The following is a 17,112-nucleotide window of genomic DNA, read 5'->3' on the forward strand; positions in this document are numbered from 1 at the left end:
TGCCTCCAATGTTTTTTTCTTTCAACGGGGCATATTTGTGCGAAAGCTCAAGTTTTCACAAATTTTGTCTTTCACGGGAACGAAGGAAGTTCCTTTCTGTAACGTAGTCAAAGTTACCAGTAGTTTATTAAGACCACTTACACCGTCCAGAGCTGGCTACAGACTGTCCTGATGTCCTTCTCCTCCTCTTCACCTCGTTCCATTTCTTTCTTTTCCACCGCCTGAGGGCACGTGGCAACACACGTCCGCCACGCTATTCATCTTTTTACCATTGCAGCTTGTAGCGTCAGTAGTAATAGGTGTGAGTAGCATAGAATCGGGTCCAATAGGTCCGGGTGGCTGGTCCCCAATATATCAAGAGCACCTGAACCGCTCATTGCTTACTCTTCTAGAACGACTGGTAGGCTAGTTCTTGATATGGTATAGACTGCCCCAACTATGTGAATAAAATTCAGCAAGAACGCGAGATTTTATGCAACAGCTCCACTTCTCTTGTGCTTCACAGTTTTTGCTAGGCTTAACAACGAGGAAACATGTTCTTTTTACGTAAATATCGGTACGGGAGTATAATTTAAAGGCGATTTCTAGAGAATAGTGTTAGAGAATACAGTCTTGCAGAATGAAATTAAAGTAATTTATGAAAAGAATTTGTCATGAAATTTTTGCCTTGCCGTATCAATCTTCACCGCCATTTTTGGGTAATTTTGGTGTCATAGCGGCTCCCATAGAAAATGGCAAGCACTGAAAAGCCCTCAAGTTTGATTGACATGTCCAGCCTCTTTTTTAGGCTCTCCCCAATGGCCAGACTGCTTTTTATATGTGTCTCTGCCTTCAACGCCCCCCAGGGAGAAAATAAAAAGACGAGAGATGGATTTTAACGTCTATTGAGCACATGTTTGTGAAAATCTAGATTTTTGAGAGGATTGATTGCCTTGATGCTATGCGATGAAAGGACCCATGAATTCAAATTTCCTGCACTTACACGAGGTATGCACACGTGTTTCGGGAGCTTATGCACTCAGCGCATTGCCTTCAGCGCTGTGTGAGTTTCTGCACCAATTCAGGGCATGCACACCACCATACTGCAGTGTACTCACTGCGCATCTGTCGAATGAACCCGTTCTGCATGCACCACAAACATACAAGGTGTCCCAGAAGACGTCTCATTGAATTATAATAAAAACTACACTACCTAGAATCATGTGGTCAACGGCATTTGTTTTTACTAGGTTTTGGCCACCTCCTGATTTAAAGTTTAATTATGTAAAATTTTGCAAATTGAAGTTGGGAATTTGCCAAGTAAAGGTCACTTTTTTACCCCATCAAGTGTTCGAGTTGTTGTACAAAGCCCACCACCAAGTGAGGGAACCACCACGCCATAGAAATCTGGCCGCATCTTTCCTCGACCTGACCTGTGCGGTTGAACTGTGCTGTTGTCGACATTGTCGGAAGGACCTGAATACACCTGGATGAGAGCTGGCTGGGTACCAGTAGAAATAACCGTCGTTCGATAGCCCGGCCCCTGTCATCTGTGCCTTCTGCTGGTGCATCTGGTCAACGTGAGCTCTCTGTACCTCACCATCTTCGCACTGTACCTTGTAATTGTGGGCGATACGGTGGCGAGAAAAGTTGAGTGACGTGGTTCCTGTGTAGGAACTCTGCAGTCTCCGCTAACTTGAATGCTACACCATTATCGGAGACAACGACATCAGGGAGACCGTGAGACGCAAAGACTCGACGCCGCTGACGTCCCCCAGGGAGGGCTGACGAATCAGTTCCGATGCCGACATCGACATTACCGGTATACCTCTGACCACCTTCGAAAACGTCGACCATGATTAAGGACCCCTGCCCCTGGAATGGTCCTGCATAATCTAAATCAAGCCTATACAAGGTCCTTGCACACCTGTACATCATGAAAAATGACAAACAGCAAAAAAAAAAAAAAAAAAAAAAAGCAAATTACGAGTGTGCTTTTTCGCACATTTTTCACGAAATTAAGTTTTACACCGGAAGAGTCTTCCGTTGTGTCTTTTATCTCCGAAACATTTTTGTTGGCAGCCTTAGGAGCTAGAGCTGTCTCCAACGCTGACATCCGCGATCAGCTTGAGCTTCGGGTCCGCAAATAAGTGTTTCTGTGTCACTTGGTCCCCAATGCCGCACACTAGACGATCACGGAGCATGTTATCCAGGTATGTGATGTTTGCAAAACTCGCTGAGCTTGAGAATCTCGGCGATGTGTCTGGTGATTGACTCACCCTTTTGTTGGTCTCTCTTGCGGAAATAGAACCGCCGAAGTATCTCTGAGGTTGCGGGGGGAAGTTCTCCGTCAACTCCGTGTGAACGTCTTGATAACAGCAGTCAACTAGCTTCCGTGGAAGTAAGAGAGATCGCACCAAGGCATATGTCTCGGGTCCGCAGAGTGTTAAGAAGACTGACTGCTCCCGATCCTCGTATGAGGTGCCCTTGGCTGCGAAGCACAAGTTCATGCATTCGAGGTAGCATTCCCAGACGTCTGGCAAACTCCTGTCGAACGGCTTCATGCGTCCAAAGTACCCGAGAGCTCTGGTGCTGTGCGTCGAATCTCCAGCCACCTTCGTACACATTGTTCTGTGTGGTCGTTCCACATCCGTCGTCGCCAGTTGAAGTGTGAGAGTCGTTGTACGAAGACCAATAAGTCCCAGAGATAACCTTATTATCCAGCCCAGAGCGCAAGTGCACGAAGCACGAGAAAAAACAAGCCACCAAACAGCACCTCCACGCTAGTCTCATGTTGCTATGCATTACTCGTACAGTCCAACGCGGTATATTCAAACAGATACATATCAGTAACTATCTGCAAAATCAGTTTCAACATTCACTCCGTCATCATTATTTACGCGAAAATGATACGTTTCGTCGCTGACGTTCGACTTTGTGCGGACCGTGATCCCAAGAAGATAGCAGGAAAGACGCTACTGATGCGCAAAGTTTCGCATTTTTTCTGAATTTGATTCTTTGCTCATTTCGGATTCCGTCTGCTTGTGTTCCATGACTAAAAGTTCATACTGGCAGCTGTCTACGTACGACGAAGCGGTTCTGCAGCTCTCCGGCCAATGAATGAGCAACCATTTGTGCAGTTCTGTGTCTTTCCAAAATGGCTCTCCCCATGCAGATGGCGTTGATAGAAGCAGTAGCAAAATCCATAGGTTTGGTACATCACCTGGGTTATCTGTTTAAATCCAAACCAATCCAGTTTCCCCAACATGGTGGTGCCAGAGCGAAATATAGCTTTGGATAGCCTGTAATACTAAACTGCCTCTCGACTGGTGATTGGCCAGACACCTCAAAAAGTGCGTGGAGCTCCAGGTATAGACAGTTGCCATTAATGGCCAGACCACCTTTCTTTATACAATGCTGTGGTGCGTTGGAAGATCTCTCAAGGCTTCTCTAGATAACATTAAGGCAGCGGTTCCCAAACTTTCCAGCCCCATGGCCCATAGAAAAATAGATGACCTCGTCGCAGCCCTCTTCGTGGTTTCCCTAGTCGCGATGGCGGGGGTCTTCCGATCTCATCGCATGATCGTTAGCTAAAACGATGCACTGACATTTTATTGGAGCTACATTGAGAGCAAGTCCTCTGGGAGAAAAAGTCTTGCACAATGGCAGCTCTCGTACTTTTGGACTCCAAAGATGATTTCCGTTTGACAGCGGTCAGAAATCGTTTCATAATTAAACAGATGCTGTAGCATGCACAACTGTGAAACCACGAACAAACGCTTAATCTAGAGCAAATGTGGCGCCTTGATCTGCTACCTACTGCGTGCCTCGCTCACCGACAGCGCACGCTAGACGATTTTCTAGCCTAAACCTAGCAAACTCCTTGGTCAATGCTAAAATCAGCAAAACGAGCACTCAGTACACTGGAACATGCTCCTGTGACTTCTTGCGCTGCAGTGCAAGCATGCTCAACACGCTAACTCCATCAAAAGCACTGCGAGCAATTACACGCACTTCGTTAACGACGCATTCACATGTACAAGCTCCAATGTCATATACTGCATTGAATGTGGTGTCTGCTCTATGCAATACATTGGTGAAACCGGCAAACAAATGAACAATCGCCTTACCGGACGTAGAACCGACACGTCCAACAAACTCCCCAAAGCAGTCGCCGAACACTTTAACGTTCTTGGTCACAATTTTGACAATGGTAAACTATATATTCTAGAAACGGGATTCAGATCCGCACGTGACAGACGTGATAGGGAGTCTTATCTCATATACAAGTTCAACGCCCTTCACCTGTTCGGTATCAACAAATCAGAAGGCACCCTAGAAACACTTCACAAATAAAATATGCCCAGACCTTTTCCCTTCTATCCCCTTTATCATCTGTTATGTTCTGCATGGCCACTATCTTTTTCTTTCCTTATTGCATTCCACAACTTTGTATTACGAATATACATCTTAGAACAAAAAATGCTTTGCTCGCTCTGGAATTTTCCCCAAGTAACCACTAACCTCCTTTTCTTTTGGAATGCTCGCCAATTCCTGCCTGTAGTCCGGTTTCGTCACCGTGTTCGTGAACCTCCCATTTCTGTAACCGGTCTGGAGCCAAGATCGTTTCATTCACATAATCCCCTCCACACTCTAACAAAGCGGCCATTCAATTCCGGCCGTAAAAGCCTGTACGTACTCTTTCTTCCCTCCGGGCTGTTGACCCACAAACCCAACCCCTTAAATACTATGCCAATGTTGAGGACAGTGCCCAGAAGAAGAACAGTCTCTGTTCGAAATATCGGCGGCTCCTTGTCCTGAGGCAACTCCCTTCGTACTTCTTTACCGGTTCGATGGATTTCTACACATCTACTAAACGGTTTTCTTAGTTTTTTAGGTGGTGTACCTCGAAATAAAGTGATCGAAATCCCCGTTACAGAATAAACTACTGTAAATAAATGTTATATGACTACAAAATGCACAGTTGCGCGCGGGAAACTGCAAACAGCGAACTTAGACCAACCTGGACATAACAGTGCAAATACCGAAGTTGGACTAACCTAATAATAAACTCGGCTCCAAACGGGCTGCTCCGTTATGTCCGCCCTGCTAAGCCTAACTGCCGCTAAAATGTGGCTTTCGTTCGCTAAAGTGACTTAGACATACATTGAAAACCCGTAAATTCGAGTGGTTAAATAGTGATGTCGTGTTTTAAACACTGCATATCATCTTATGAAGCAATCGAGCGTTCTCCTTGATTTTCCTACAAACGCTACTTCAACACGTCATGGGGGGGGGGGGGTGATTTAGGGTGCGGTCAGCCTGCACTTAAGTGGCGGCTCGGTGCACCCAGGGGAGGGTGAAGTGAAAGAGGGAGGGGAGAGATGATGGTGGCACAGGAGAGGGAAGAGTGTGCTAACCCTCTTGCTCTGAGATTTGGGTAGTCCAAGAGGACTACCCACCACAGAAAACATGCGAGCATCCCTCAGTAGTCTTCCTTGGTTCATTGGGATGCTCCCTGTACCAGGTAACCGCCAGGATTATTGGCGAAGTTACCCCATCGCTTGAACACGTCATAGGCTGTAAGCATGTTCATCCGTGTCAGTGGAAAGCAAAAGGTTGGTGGTGTCACAGGTAATCTCACAGATGAAATACAGATGACAACGCTTATCTTGTGATATCAATAACACTACTGAATTCTGCTAGCATCCGAAAGGTTCGCACGTGACACGGCTTGCCTCGCTTCCTTCCCTGGACGGCGGTCCCACCATCATATGCCTCCATCTGCCTGTTTTCCCATTTGCTATCCCACGTGACTGCACAGGGTTGACAACAAACGAAGCAGCTCCGCTGTAGTTATGGTGCGCAGAAATTCGTCCACTAACACTGTCTATGACCAACGGATAGCCGCGCCCAGCGGTCACGCTCGGGGATAGGAGGATCCGACTGACTGCGTGCCAAGTACGTTCCCTAGAGTCTTCCATTAACTCTATGCTTGGAAGCAGACGGCAATGCTGGGTGACGTCACGGAAGCCTCGTCCGGACGAACCGCAGTAGTATGGAGCTTTGAGCCGCTCTTCGCATTTCGGTTTCTGTGTGCTCTTGCCATTATTCGCGAATTAATTTCTCGCATGAAACGACTGCGAATGTTGTATTCGGTATCGAAGGGATGGTTCGTGTGCGGTATGATGCTCACCAAATTTTTTTTTCGAATTTTTGCGAAGTCAGCCTTTCAGCCTCTCTTAATACCGGTATATATTTTCTCAAACATTGCTTCATAAGCATTGAAATTCAGCTCTCATTGTTTCCCATTTTCTCTTTGGGGAAACGTAAAAGAAGAGGAGCGCGTAATCTATTGGAGAATTCTGGTGAGCCGATGTGGAAAGGAGGAAAGTGCGGTAACTGTGCGAAGACAGGAAAATCCCGTTTGGGCACGCCCTAACACGTATGACATGAATTTGTGTAGGGTAGAGTGTGCGCGAAGAGGAGTGGACCTCAGATGGCAAAGGATTGCCTTGGAAATGTGAGAGTTGTCCTGGTTTAGGGACCAATGAGTGGAAAAGACCAATGACGGTCATAGAAGACGAGCCCCCAAGCTGCGGTAGCGCCTTGGAAAAGACGTGGTCAATGACTGTGTGCAGGGGCACCGCAAAATGAATGTTGCTGGCGGGCAGGCCAGCCAGTAAGCAGTCAGGTGAATAGAGTCAGCAGTCAGTGGAATAGACCAATCAACGAGAGGGGGTGGCTCTCTGATGTAGTGGGGACCAGCCAATAAGCGGAGGACGACCGTGAAGCCAAAAATACTAACGTGGACCATGTTCTACCGTGTGTTTCATGAAGGTCACCGGGCTAAAGAATTAGTATTAATAACAACAGTTCATGAGCTTACATCGCGAGACAATTGAATATCTCGTAAACAGGTGATGCTTTCGAAAAGCTTTTTTTTTTCACTGAACGTCCCTCTGACATTTGCTAAGAACTGAGCAGTGAGTGGATCATTTCTATACGCTAATTAATGAAATAGAACACCCAACTTTTGTATTGTACTTCGGACGCTTTCCGACCCTTGGTGTAACCGACCGGAACTTGCAGCGAAAAATTCTTAAAAACGAAAGAGAAGTTAGGTAGTAAGCGAGCTGGTGGTGACGATCCATGACTTGGAAACCCGAGACGAGGTAGAGGACGATAACAGACAAACACAAACACGGACCGTGTTTGTCTATTATCGTCCTCTACCTGGTCTCGGGTTTTCAAGTCATGGATTCTTTAAAAAACACAGAAACCCTCGTCGACAGTTAACTATGTTTCCAGTAATGAATTAGCCCAATTAATTATTTAAAACAACAACAACAACAACAAAAAAACAGTAGTGGTGGTATTGTATTGCCTAACAAGTATGGGCAGCATCACTACTGTAGCCTAATGGTGAGATGAACTGATGTAATGGCAGCAGATGTTGGTAGGAAGCGATTCGATTCAGTTGATACTGGGCTAAAGCCATTCGGTGAGCATCAATATAAGCGGTATGCTGTCGATCCCCGAGAACGCACCCTTGCAAAGGCGAATCGAAGCTCACACATCTTTGTGTGTGTATAGTTTTGTTTTTCCTTTTGTGTAGATATAAGCCAGTTCTGCGCTTCGTATGTGCTGGTATGTTAGAAAAAATGGCAAATAAACCCACTACATACCTATTGAATGACGAAGATATTTAGCAATTGTCTGGCTCCTGCGCTCCGAAAGATGGTGTCAATCATAAGACCTAAAACCTCAGACCAAACTATCAGAAGGCCGAAATAATTACAAAAACCAGGGGATTCAGAGCCTTACGGTTTGATTCGAAAGAAAAAAAAAACATAGGGAAAAGTAAAAAGGATAAAGAACACACGAAAGGAGGAAAAATCAAAACCGCGAACAATCGGGAAGTCCAAAAATCACAAGGCCCCAAAATGAAAACTATTGAAAGTTGCTACTGTGACGTGACGGGACATCTTAGACTGTGAATTAATGTAACAAATAAAGCGGCAAAACAGATACCTGACTACACTGTATATTCCTTTATTGCCTTCTGAGTTTCGGTTCTCTGGGGTTTGAAATACGTACATTCCAATTCAACAAGTGGAATAAACAATAGTACAAGGCTAAGTATTCTTTTGAGTGGTGGAGAGTTCAACAACACTATTTCCGTAATAATGTGTGGAGTATGTTATCGCGCGACGCGGACAATTGCTCACAGGACAATTACCAATGAAACGCTGAAGCCGAACAATTGCTCACCTCATTATAAAACACCGTAGAGCCCACACGGATTTTCATTTCCTCGTGAGAACTCTCTTGCAGTTTCTGCTGTTTTTCGACTTACACCGCTATCGAATCCAGTTATTTCTCAGTAGCTTTTGACATATTCATAACCGTCCAAAAGAAGCTTCGTTTTCCCCTGGTAGATGTAGCAACTTCCATAGCTGACGTTGGGAACTAGTGTACGAAGTGTGTACACGCTACCCTCATACTTATTCTGCAAATGCGTAAATGGTCTTAAACATGAATTGCAAATAAGCAGCGCATGAGATAAATTATGAAGGAAAAGAGAAAGCAGGTAAATCACCACATGGCCGTGCATTGGTCTGTAAAGCACTTAAAGTTTTACCACAATGTGTCCATTCACGAGGACAAACATGTCACAGTGACTTCTCCACCGATGGCGGAAGGCGTCTCTCCCGAGCGACCTGAGCTCCGCCTTCAAATATGACTTGAGGCCGAGTCATGTGGAAATAATTAAGGTCACGAGGTCTGCTGGCTGACCACCATACACACTCCTTGTCCTGGCACACCAGAGCTGGAAGTAGATCTCTGCTACGAGGAGTATGAACGCGGGCTGCTTTCTCGACGACACGTGTTGGTGGCTTTCTACCTAACAGCACACCACACATACGTCCGTTCTGGACAATCCGAAACGCCGGAGTCTTTCCCGTATCGATAAGATATAATGAGAGAGTTGCCACAGCACATCCACTTTCAATCAGACGGGACGGTACGTGGTGTTGGTTCACTTGGTGTTGAGGACCCTGCACCGTGAAAGACGCTTCGCAAAGGGCCTCATAGAGCTGTCGCACACACCACGTGGTAAAGTTTGTGTCACGCATTAAGCGCCTTGACACAGCCAGCTTGTCACTGCACCTGGGCTTCTTGTGAACCCGTTTCTTGTTGGATTTAGAGCTCTTGACTGTATGCCATCCCTCCTCCTGGCATGACACTGCCACAAATCCATGTGAATCGCTGGAGTCATGAGGTTCCTTCTAAGAGTGAACGTTTAACGCGTGAACGAGTACGAAACAGGCAGAGCACGTTGACCGTCCTTCTCAGCGATTACTAAAGGCGCATCCGAAACATCGCTGCAACTCACGGAGTTGGCGTCGTTCGGGTCGTTTTCCTGTAGAGACGAAACATCGCCGGGAGGAACCAACAGGGGATCGTCAATCATGCACTCCGCAATGGCGGCAATGACAATGTACACAGAGGGAGAATGTGATGCTACCCGAAGTAAAAGTACCTACATCGATTGCCTTATGGCTAGATTCGCACTCCACTGGGTCACTCAGGTCGAGCATTGCTAGAGCAGCACTCCCCTTGGTGTGTAGGGAAAAAGGCACTACAATGTAGTTTGAGGCTACGATCGATCACATGCTCTGCACGAAACCAGTTTTAATGCAGACAGTATCACGCAGGTTCTAATAGATCGAGCTGCTGGTGCAGTACCGTGCAACACACGCGACAATCACGTTGTATATTTGCAGCACAAAAGAGATGAAACAAAGAACGAACCTGAACAAGAAACAACTGGGCTGTTACAGCTCTTTACCTCAGTGCGGCTGCCTGAGATGCATGTGCAACACATTTAATAGTTTACTGTACCTTCGGAAACGTCCCAGCGCCGTCTGGGAAGCTAGCTTCTTTTAGCACCACGGAAATATGCTCGAAACATATATACGCCGGGCTGTTCAGGTGTTCAGACTTCGTGCCCCCAACGAAGTGGTGACTGCGGACGCGGCTGAACTTGGTTGGCTTTCACAGCTTCCTGTCTCTATCAAGGACGTGGGGGAATGAGAATTACAGCGTACACGAAAGCCAGAGTTAAAAGTGGTGCAACGGGTTTCAAGCTGCGTGCTTCGATTCCCACAACTGAATTCATAATGGAGTGAAGTGAGAGTGGAAAACAATTGTAGCACTGAATGTTGCTCACTGGGCTTAAAAGAAGTGAGGTAAAAGCAGTTGAGTGGCTTACTTTGTGACACGTCGGACGGCTGACCCATCTTCACTTGCTGTCCGCTTCCTGTGGCCTCGACAGGAAGCTGTAGAACCTTGTACTTGGTGGGGCGCTCGTGTGCGTGTGCACCACAAACGCTACGCACGACGCAACAGTTTGTCCGAGACCGCATCACGAGACTACAATCACGTCGTGGATCCGGTGGAAACTCCGAGAAACAGACGGGCATCCCTACGGCGCCGGCCGGACTCACGCACATATTTCCTAGGGCTGCCGCCAGGGTTATGTGGGGTGCGGCGGGTGCTTTGCAGCAACCTCATACACTCACACGCGAAAGCTTCGTTGAGTTGTCGTTGAGTGCTGGCGCCGGTCGGACGCCATTTGTAATTTAACAGGGTGATTGAAAGTAGTAGCTACTGACTGCCAGCTACGGGCGAAATGGCTGCTGTACTGAACCCCCTAAGAACACACTGTCGTCCCTGGGATATCCTGCGGTTATCATAGGCAGGACGTCCGCAGGAGGGCGAAGTCAGTCCTCAGGGTATCCCTCAAGTGTTAAAATGGGACTCTCACATGTCCTTACGATATTCTTTTGGTTATCCCTAGGAGGTCATCAAGGACCGATGTATAACAGTGTGATGACGCAGCAGGGACATAATCTAGCATCGTTTTATTGTACCTTATTTGTTTTCGGTGGTTGTTTTCACACTTGGTTTCACTGATTTCACTTATCCATATTGACAAACTGCCGTGTAACGTGTAGTACTTTCCATAACGGAAATAAGCGCGGCGACCTAAAAAGACAGAAATCTAGAAGGCAAAAAAAGAAAGAAGTCTTGCCCGCAGCACACAAAGGCCGACAAACCCACTTCGAAAAATCAGACACTGTTCATTGCTTGCTATGCGATCCTCCGTAGGTTCGAGACAGTGCCCGACGTAGACATAGGTGCCCGACAGTGGACGACATCATCACTAGACAATTTTTTTTTTTCTGGACGCCATCAGACAAACACTGAGTGGTATCCCCAATGTCATCAACCTCAGTGATGACATTGTAGTCTTCGGAAAAACTCAAGCCGAACATGACTTTGCTCTCTATAACACCCTAGAAAGACTTCACGTCTCTGGGGTGACCGTAAACGTAAGCAAATGTTCCTTCAGCTAGCCCGAACTGCGCTTCTTTGGATACCTCTTCTCAGCAGCAGGCATATCCCCCGACCCCTCAAAAGTACAAGCTTTTTGCCAGCTGCAGCCACCTACGAACATCCACGAACTCAGGAGCCTCCTTGGAACTATAAACTTCTGTGACAGATTTCTTCCCAACCTCATTGATGTAACTCGCCCTTTGAGGAGGTTGTCAAAAAAAATTCACTGAACGGGTATTGGGACCTCAGGAAGAACATGCATTCACGACACTTGAAGACAAGTTGTCGGCGGCATCCAGCTTGACATACTTTGATAGCTCCCTGGACATCACTTTGACTGTAGATGCCTCACCCGCAGGCCTTGGCGCCATACTTTCACAAGACAAAAATGGAAAACGTGAAATAGTGGCTTATGCAAGCAAAGCACTCACGCCAGTTGAGACACGGTACTCTCAGATTGAGAGGGAACTCCTAGCGGCCGCATGGGGTACAGAGCATTTCCATCTGTACTTATATGGAACTCATTTCAAATTGCTCACAGATCACAAACCGGTAGTGTTCATTCTCAACAACCGTCGAGCATCCCCATCTGCCAGACTTGAAAGGCTTGCCTTGAAGGTAACACAGTACTCCTTCACCGTAGAACGCACACATGGGATCAGCAACTCATCTGATTATTTGTCACTACACCCGTTAAAAGTAGTTACCCCAGCCACACCAAAACACCATCCATTCAACGAATATGTCAGCTTCCTGACACAACTTTGCGTCCCTCGCAGTATGACCCTACAGGAGATTGTTCAGGAAACTTCACAGGATGTGCTTCTTCAACAAGTAATCAAGGCCTTAGACAACCCGTCCATGTGGTCTGAGAAGTCAGTACAAGACTTCACCTCAGTTCGACATCAACTGTCAGTGAGTGACCTAGGCCTCATACTCAAGGAACACTAGCTCGTGCTATCTACGTCACTCCAACAACGAGCCATCACACTAGCATATCAGGGTCACCAGGGCATCATGAAAATTACTTCAGAGCAAAGTGTGGTTTCCCCGGATGGAAGGTCAAGTAAAAAGGAAATTGAAAAACTGCCTACCCTGCCAAGCCACTGTTGTAAGACATCAAAAAGACCCCATAGAGGTCCCATCAAAGCCTGTGGTACCTTGGTATGCCCTCTCTATCGACTTCGCCGGGCCATTCCCAAACGGGAAATACGCAATGGTCATCATGGACGATATGTCGCGCTATCCCGTTGTACACATACTTTCAAGCATCTCAGCTGCAACAGTGACTCAACGACTCAAGGACACGTTCAGTCTGTTTGGACTTCCCAAAAAAATACAGAACGATAACGGACCTCCTTTCCAGTCTTCCTTCAGAACCTTCCTGCAAGACCATGGTATAAAGCACCACAGAGCAACGCCCTATTGGCCACAGGCCAATGGCGAGGTGGAACGTTTCATGCGTACTCTCAAACGATTCGTGCAAGCAACAGTCATCGGCGGAAAAGGATTGGACAAAGCAGCTTGGAATTTTCCTTTCGGCTTACAGAGCCACACCTCATGAGACCACGGGAAAACCTCCCTATGCCCTAGTTTTCGGCAGAGAAATGAACTTTGCACTACCTAGCTATCTCGCCACAGAACATCACACGAAGAACACCACTTCATAGACTTGCAACGCCGTATCATAGGGAAAAAATATGCCGACAACAAGAGAAACACAGTCACAGCTAAGAGGCAAGGAAGCACCATTAAACGAAATGCAAGCTTCTTTAAGCTAGTGTCGAACCATGTCATTAGGACTCAACAACGCGAAGTTCACGATGATTTCCTCACTTGGATGGCAAACGCACCCGGGACAGACTCCTCTTCACCGAGTCACACGAAAGATCCCGTTCCCGCTATAGAAAATACCCGAGACGTCCCCATAATGGACTATCTCAACTCGTCCCAGAAATCTCGTCCGCGCCGTCAGAGCAGACTTCCTGCACGTCTCACCGATTTTATCACTGACTAAACGTCAACATACTGTAAATGTGTTCAGATTTTGAATATTTGTGCTATTGTCCTATCATCCCGTCCTTTTTCTTTCCTGGGGGGATGATGTAGTATTGACACTTAAACTATGCTTGTTCACACTATGGCTGCCACTGAAAATTGTATAAGTCGGCGCCTGGCAACATTGGAACGAACAGTCTTCGACCCGGAATAAAACGACAGTATGGCGGCTGAGTCACGAGTTCTTTCCTAGTACTCAACACCCATTTAGATGCTACACTAACCTTGGTCAGTGCATTCCTCCTGCGCCAGAACCCAGATGGGTTTGCCTAGAGGAGCTCAGCCCCCCTGCACCTGCAACAATACCGTACCCTCTGGTATTACCAGTCGGGTCAACACTCGCTGCAGGCTTCAATAAGAAAAGGAGCAAACATCGCCCCAAATTACACAGGTGTAGACGCAGCATGGCAATTTGGACAAGCATAACTCATATAATTCTCATCTTGGTCGTGTAAACACAACTCGATCGATCAGTTACAAACTCCTCGCTCATTCCATTGCTCACGTGAAGTGCAATGCATCTCTTGCAAGCGGTCCAGGTCTTTCATTTCACTACTGATTTATTGAAATTTTGCTGATGTACCAAAACGGAACAATCTTTTATTGAATCTAAATATGCATTTATCTCTGATACACATCGACAGACGTCCACACTTTCCCCGACTTACCTAATGTCGTGAACAAAACATTACGAGAGGATTACAGAATAGAGATTAAGGGGAATTATTATTGCAGCAACGAATTTGCGCTAGGCTACCGTGCTAGCATGCTGGTGCAATAGTCTTTTTATGTATCTATTCCACTGTCATACTGGCATGATGACCGCACTTCTTGTGATCCTCCTGTCCTCGCAAGAGAGAAAAGGAGAAACCTTCTAGGCTACAAATTTTTGTTTTTCACTCTCACGATTATTAATTTCGTGCGTGCATGGAGGGCAGGACCGTTCTCTTCGTTCACCTGTAACATTCATGGGCTACCCTTCGAGTTTTTCCGTCGATGATGCTGCACAAAGAGAGCACTACTGTAATATGATGACCGTCAAAACTACATTCGCACCTGCTGTAAGGGAAGCAGCGTACGACATCCACGAGATAGCACCTGTCATCGTAGGAGACCAAACTCTTCTTGAGTCTCGAAATACATTGTCTGCTTTATGCTCTGAATGATGCACTGGTTCTGAGAGATTGTCTTTTCGTTGAATAGGGAATCTCGGTACGTGTCGTGCAATAAATGTTTCCTCACCGCGTCTTTCTTAACATCCTTTTGCTCTAGGTGTCGGTTTCTGAGTGCCAGTCAAGAGACTGCTGTCCATTTTTGCTCTGATGGCCACAATTACCTGAATGACACGTCCTCCTGTTTAGTCTTTGAAGTACTCCATCTGGTTCTCACGTTCAGCGTTGTAAAGCTGATAGTCTTGTGTGTAGGACGACAGATCGAGGTCGTCCACAATTTTCATCAGCTGTTCTTTGATGCTTTCGCACGTGAGAGCAAACACGATGCTGCCTGTATCGCCATTGATCAACTGCACTGGACAGGTGAGGCAAGAGAAGAGTGACTCGTAAATGGCGCTGTACATGTACACTTCGGAGTTCTCTAAAATAGTGAAGCCCATGTAAAGGGGATGCGTGCATTTGATGCGGCACTGTTTCATCTCGTACAAGATGTCCTTGTCACTCAGAATGTGAAAACGCTGGCAGTCGACAGAACTGGCATGTTGGAGCGCAGTTTCTTCGCGTAGGCTAAGGCATACTTTTACACGGGCCTTACATTTTGAATCACCTTGGCAAAGGTACTCTTTGTCATGCTCATGGTCTTATACACGAGGCGCGGGAATTTAGTGTCGCTGCATTCCTCAACTCGAGGTTTCTATGCACGAAGGTAGACAAAAAAATTGCCTCAGCGGAACGAGATAATGTGGATATGTTTTATTTTCATCCCGAACCTCACATACAGAGCGAGCAGATTATAGTCAATCACGTAGCGTTCGTTGATAATCGGAACGCCACCAAGGTGGCTACCGGGGCGATAACCACCTTGTTGATTGTTCCATTTTAGCTCTCAGGTCGTTGGTGCACATTTCTGGCATCTCCAGCGCTTCGATTATGATTTTGTTACGGTCAAACTGATCACACAAACGTGCTTGCACTCTGCGGCATTTGCTGTTTGCCGTTGAGCTAGAAGCCAAATGTGTGGAATGTTAGCTCTTCTTCCCGGACTACTTTGAACCGAAGTGTTTCTGGCAATGACCTTTTAATGAACGTAAGTTGACGGCCTGTGTCCATCATGACCCGTGTTGGCTTTTGGTTAATTTCGCTCTCCACATACGTGCGCAAAGTCTGCGCGAGCACGGTAGCAGTTGTGGCATGTTCGAACTAGAGCCCTGCGCGGATGAGATTTTTGGCATCAGCATCCGACCCGCATCCGCGCAACCGTTATCCGCATCCGACCCGCATCCGCAACACACACAACAGTTTACATCCGCATCCGATCCGCTGACCAAAACGCACCATCCGCATCCGATCCGCAAAATCCGCACGTTTCGAAGGACGCGTAAAGGCCGCCGGAAGCATATGTTGGTATAATTTCGGATGCCTCCATGCTGTCACGGAACGACTCACGACGACAAGCAAAGGTAAACATTTCAACAAACGCGTTACGGAGAGCCTTCTGTAACGCGTGGAACGCTACCTCGTCGGTGCTAGCGCGGTTCGAGACGCCAGAATGCCTTCTCTCCCGTCTTGGCCGTGCATGGTCAAAGGTGAACCCAAGCATTCGGTCGCTGTCGCAGCGCAATACAAATAAATTGCTGGTGGAAAAATTACAGCCCGCGGTATATCCGCATCCGATCCGCTGCCTTCGTATCCGCATCCGATCCGCATCCGACCTCGCGCCATCCGTATCCGACCGCACACCGCAGAAAGTTCTGAATTTTCATCCGAATCCGCAATGCGGATATCCGCGGATATCCGCTTCCATCCGCGGATGGTGCAGGGCTCTAAATTCGAACCTCTCAAGGCAGCGACTTCCGTTGGCTATGTTTCCGCTTCAGTAACAGGTGCAGCACGCTCAGAACGACCTTGGTGTCTCCGTGTTGGGTCGCGCATTATCGTTAGGTGTCCGTTACGACGTGCACAGCATAATCGGGAGCTACTCTACAATCATGTGCCCCGTGGTATTGTTTCCCGCGTCAGAACCACCGTCGTTCATCTCTGAGTATTTCCCTTTTCTGTTCTAAGGACAGGAGGGTGGTACAGTTCCGCAAAGTATGCTCGGCAGAGTCACAAAGCGCACACCTTTCCTGCGTGCCAACTGTCAAAGCCAATCCGGCCAGGAAACTACTTCTGTAGCTGCACCGCTACCGTCATCAGCTCATCGTCATCTGCTCAGATGGGCCGGAGAGGGGCCCCTTGAGAACGCGGTCCGCCCTCGGGTGGGCCGTTTCTTTGAACGCGCGGCCGATAATAAGGTCGTCGGGGCAGTACCGCTTGCGGTGCTGTTCCGGGAAGATATTTTCTTGATCTGCTCAGGTCATCTCGTGGCGCCACCGTTCCGCTGACCAAAAATAAATCAGTCCAGACGTAGCCTCTGGCTGGAACGGACCAAGCTCGCTGTCTCGTCACTTCATTGGCTGTTCCTCACTCCATTTACAGATTTCGTTACGTGGGGCAT

At 47.2% G+C, this 17,112-nt stretch overlaps 1 protein-coding gene across 4 annotated transcripts in view; it reads left to right on the forward strand.

Moving 5' to 3' along the window:
* Positions 1-17,112, forward strand: part of LOC135369087 (sushi, von Willebrand factor type A, EGF and pentraxin domain-containing protein 1-like) — a 189,071-nt gene that overhangs the window by 52,078 nt on the left and 119,881 nt on the right. The gene's annotated exons all lie outside the window — the stretch shown is intronic.

Source organism: Ornithodoros turicata, chromosome 9 (genome assembly GCF_037126465.1).
Source record: "Ornithodoros turicata isolate Travis chromosome 9, ASM3712646v1, whole genome shotgun sequence".
Classification (NCBI taxonomy): Eukaryota; Metazoa; Arthropoda; class Arachnida; order Ixodida; family Argasidae; genus Ornithodoros; species Ornithodoros turicata.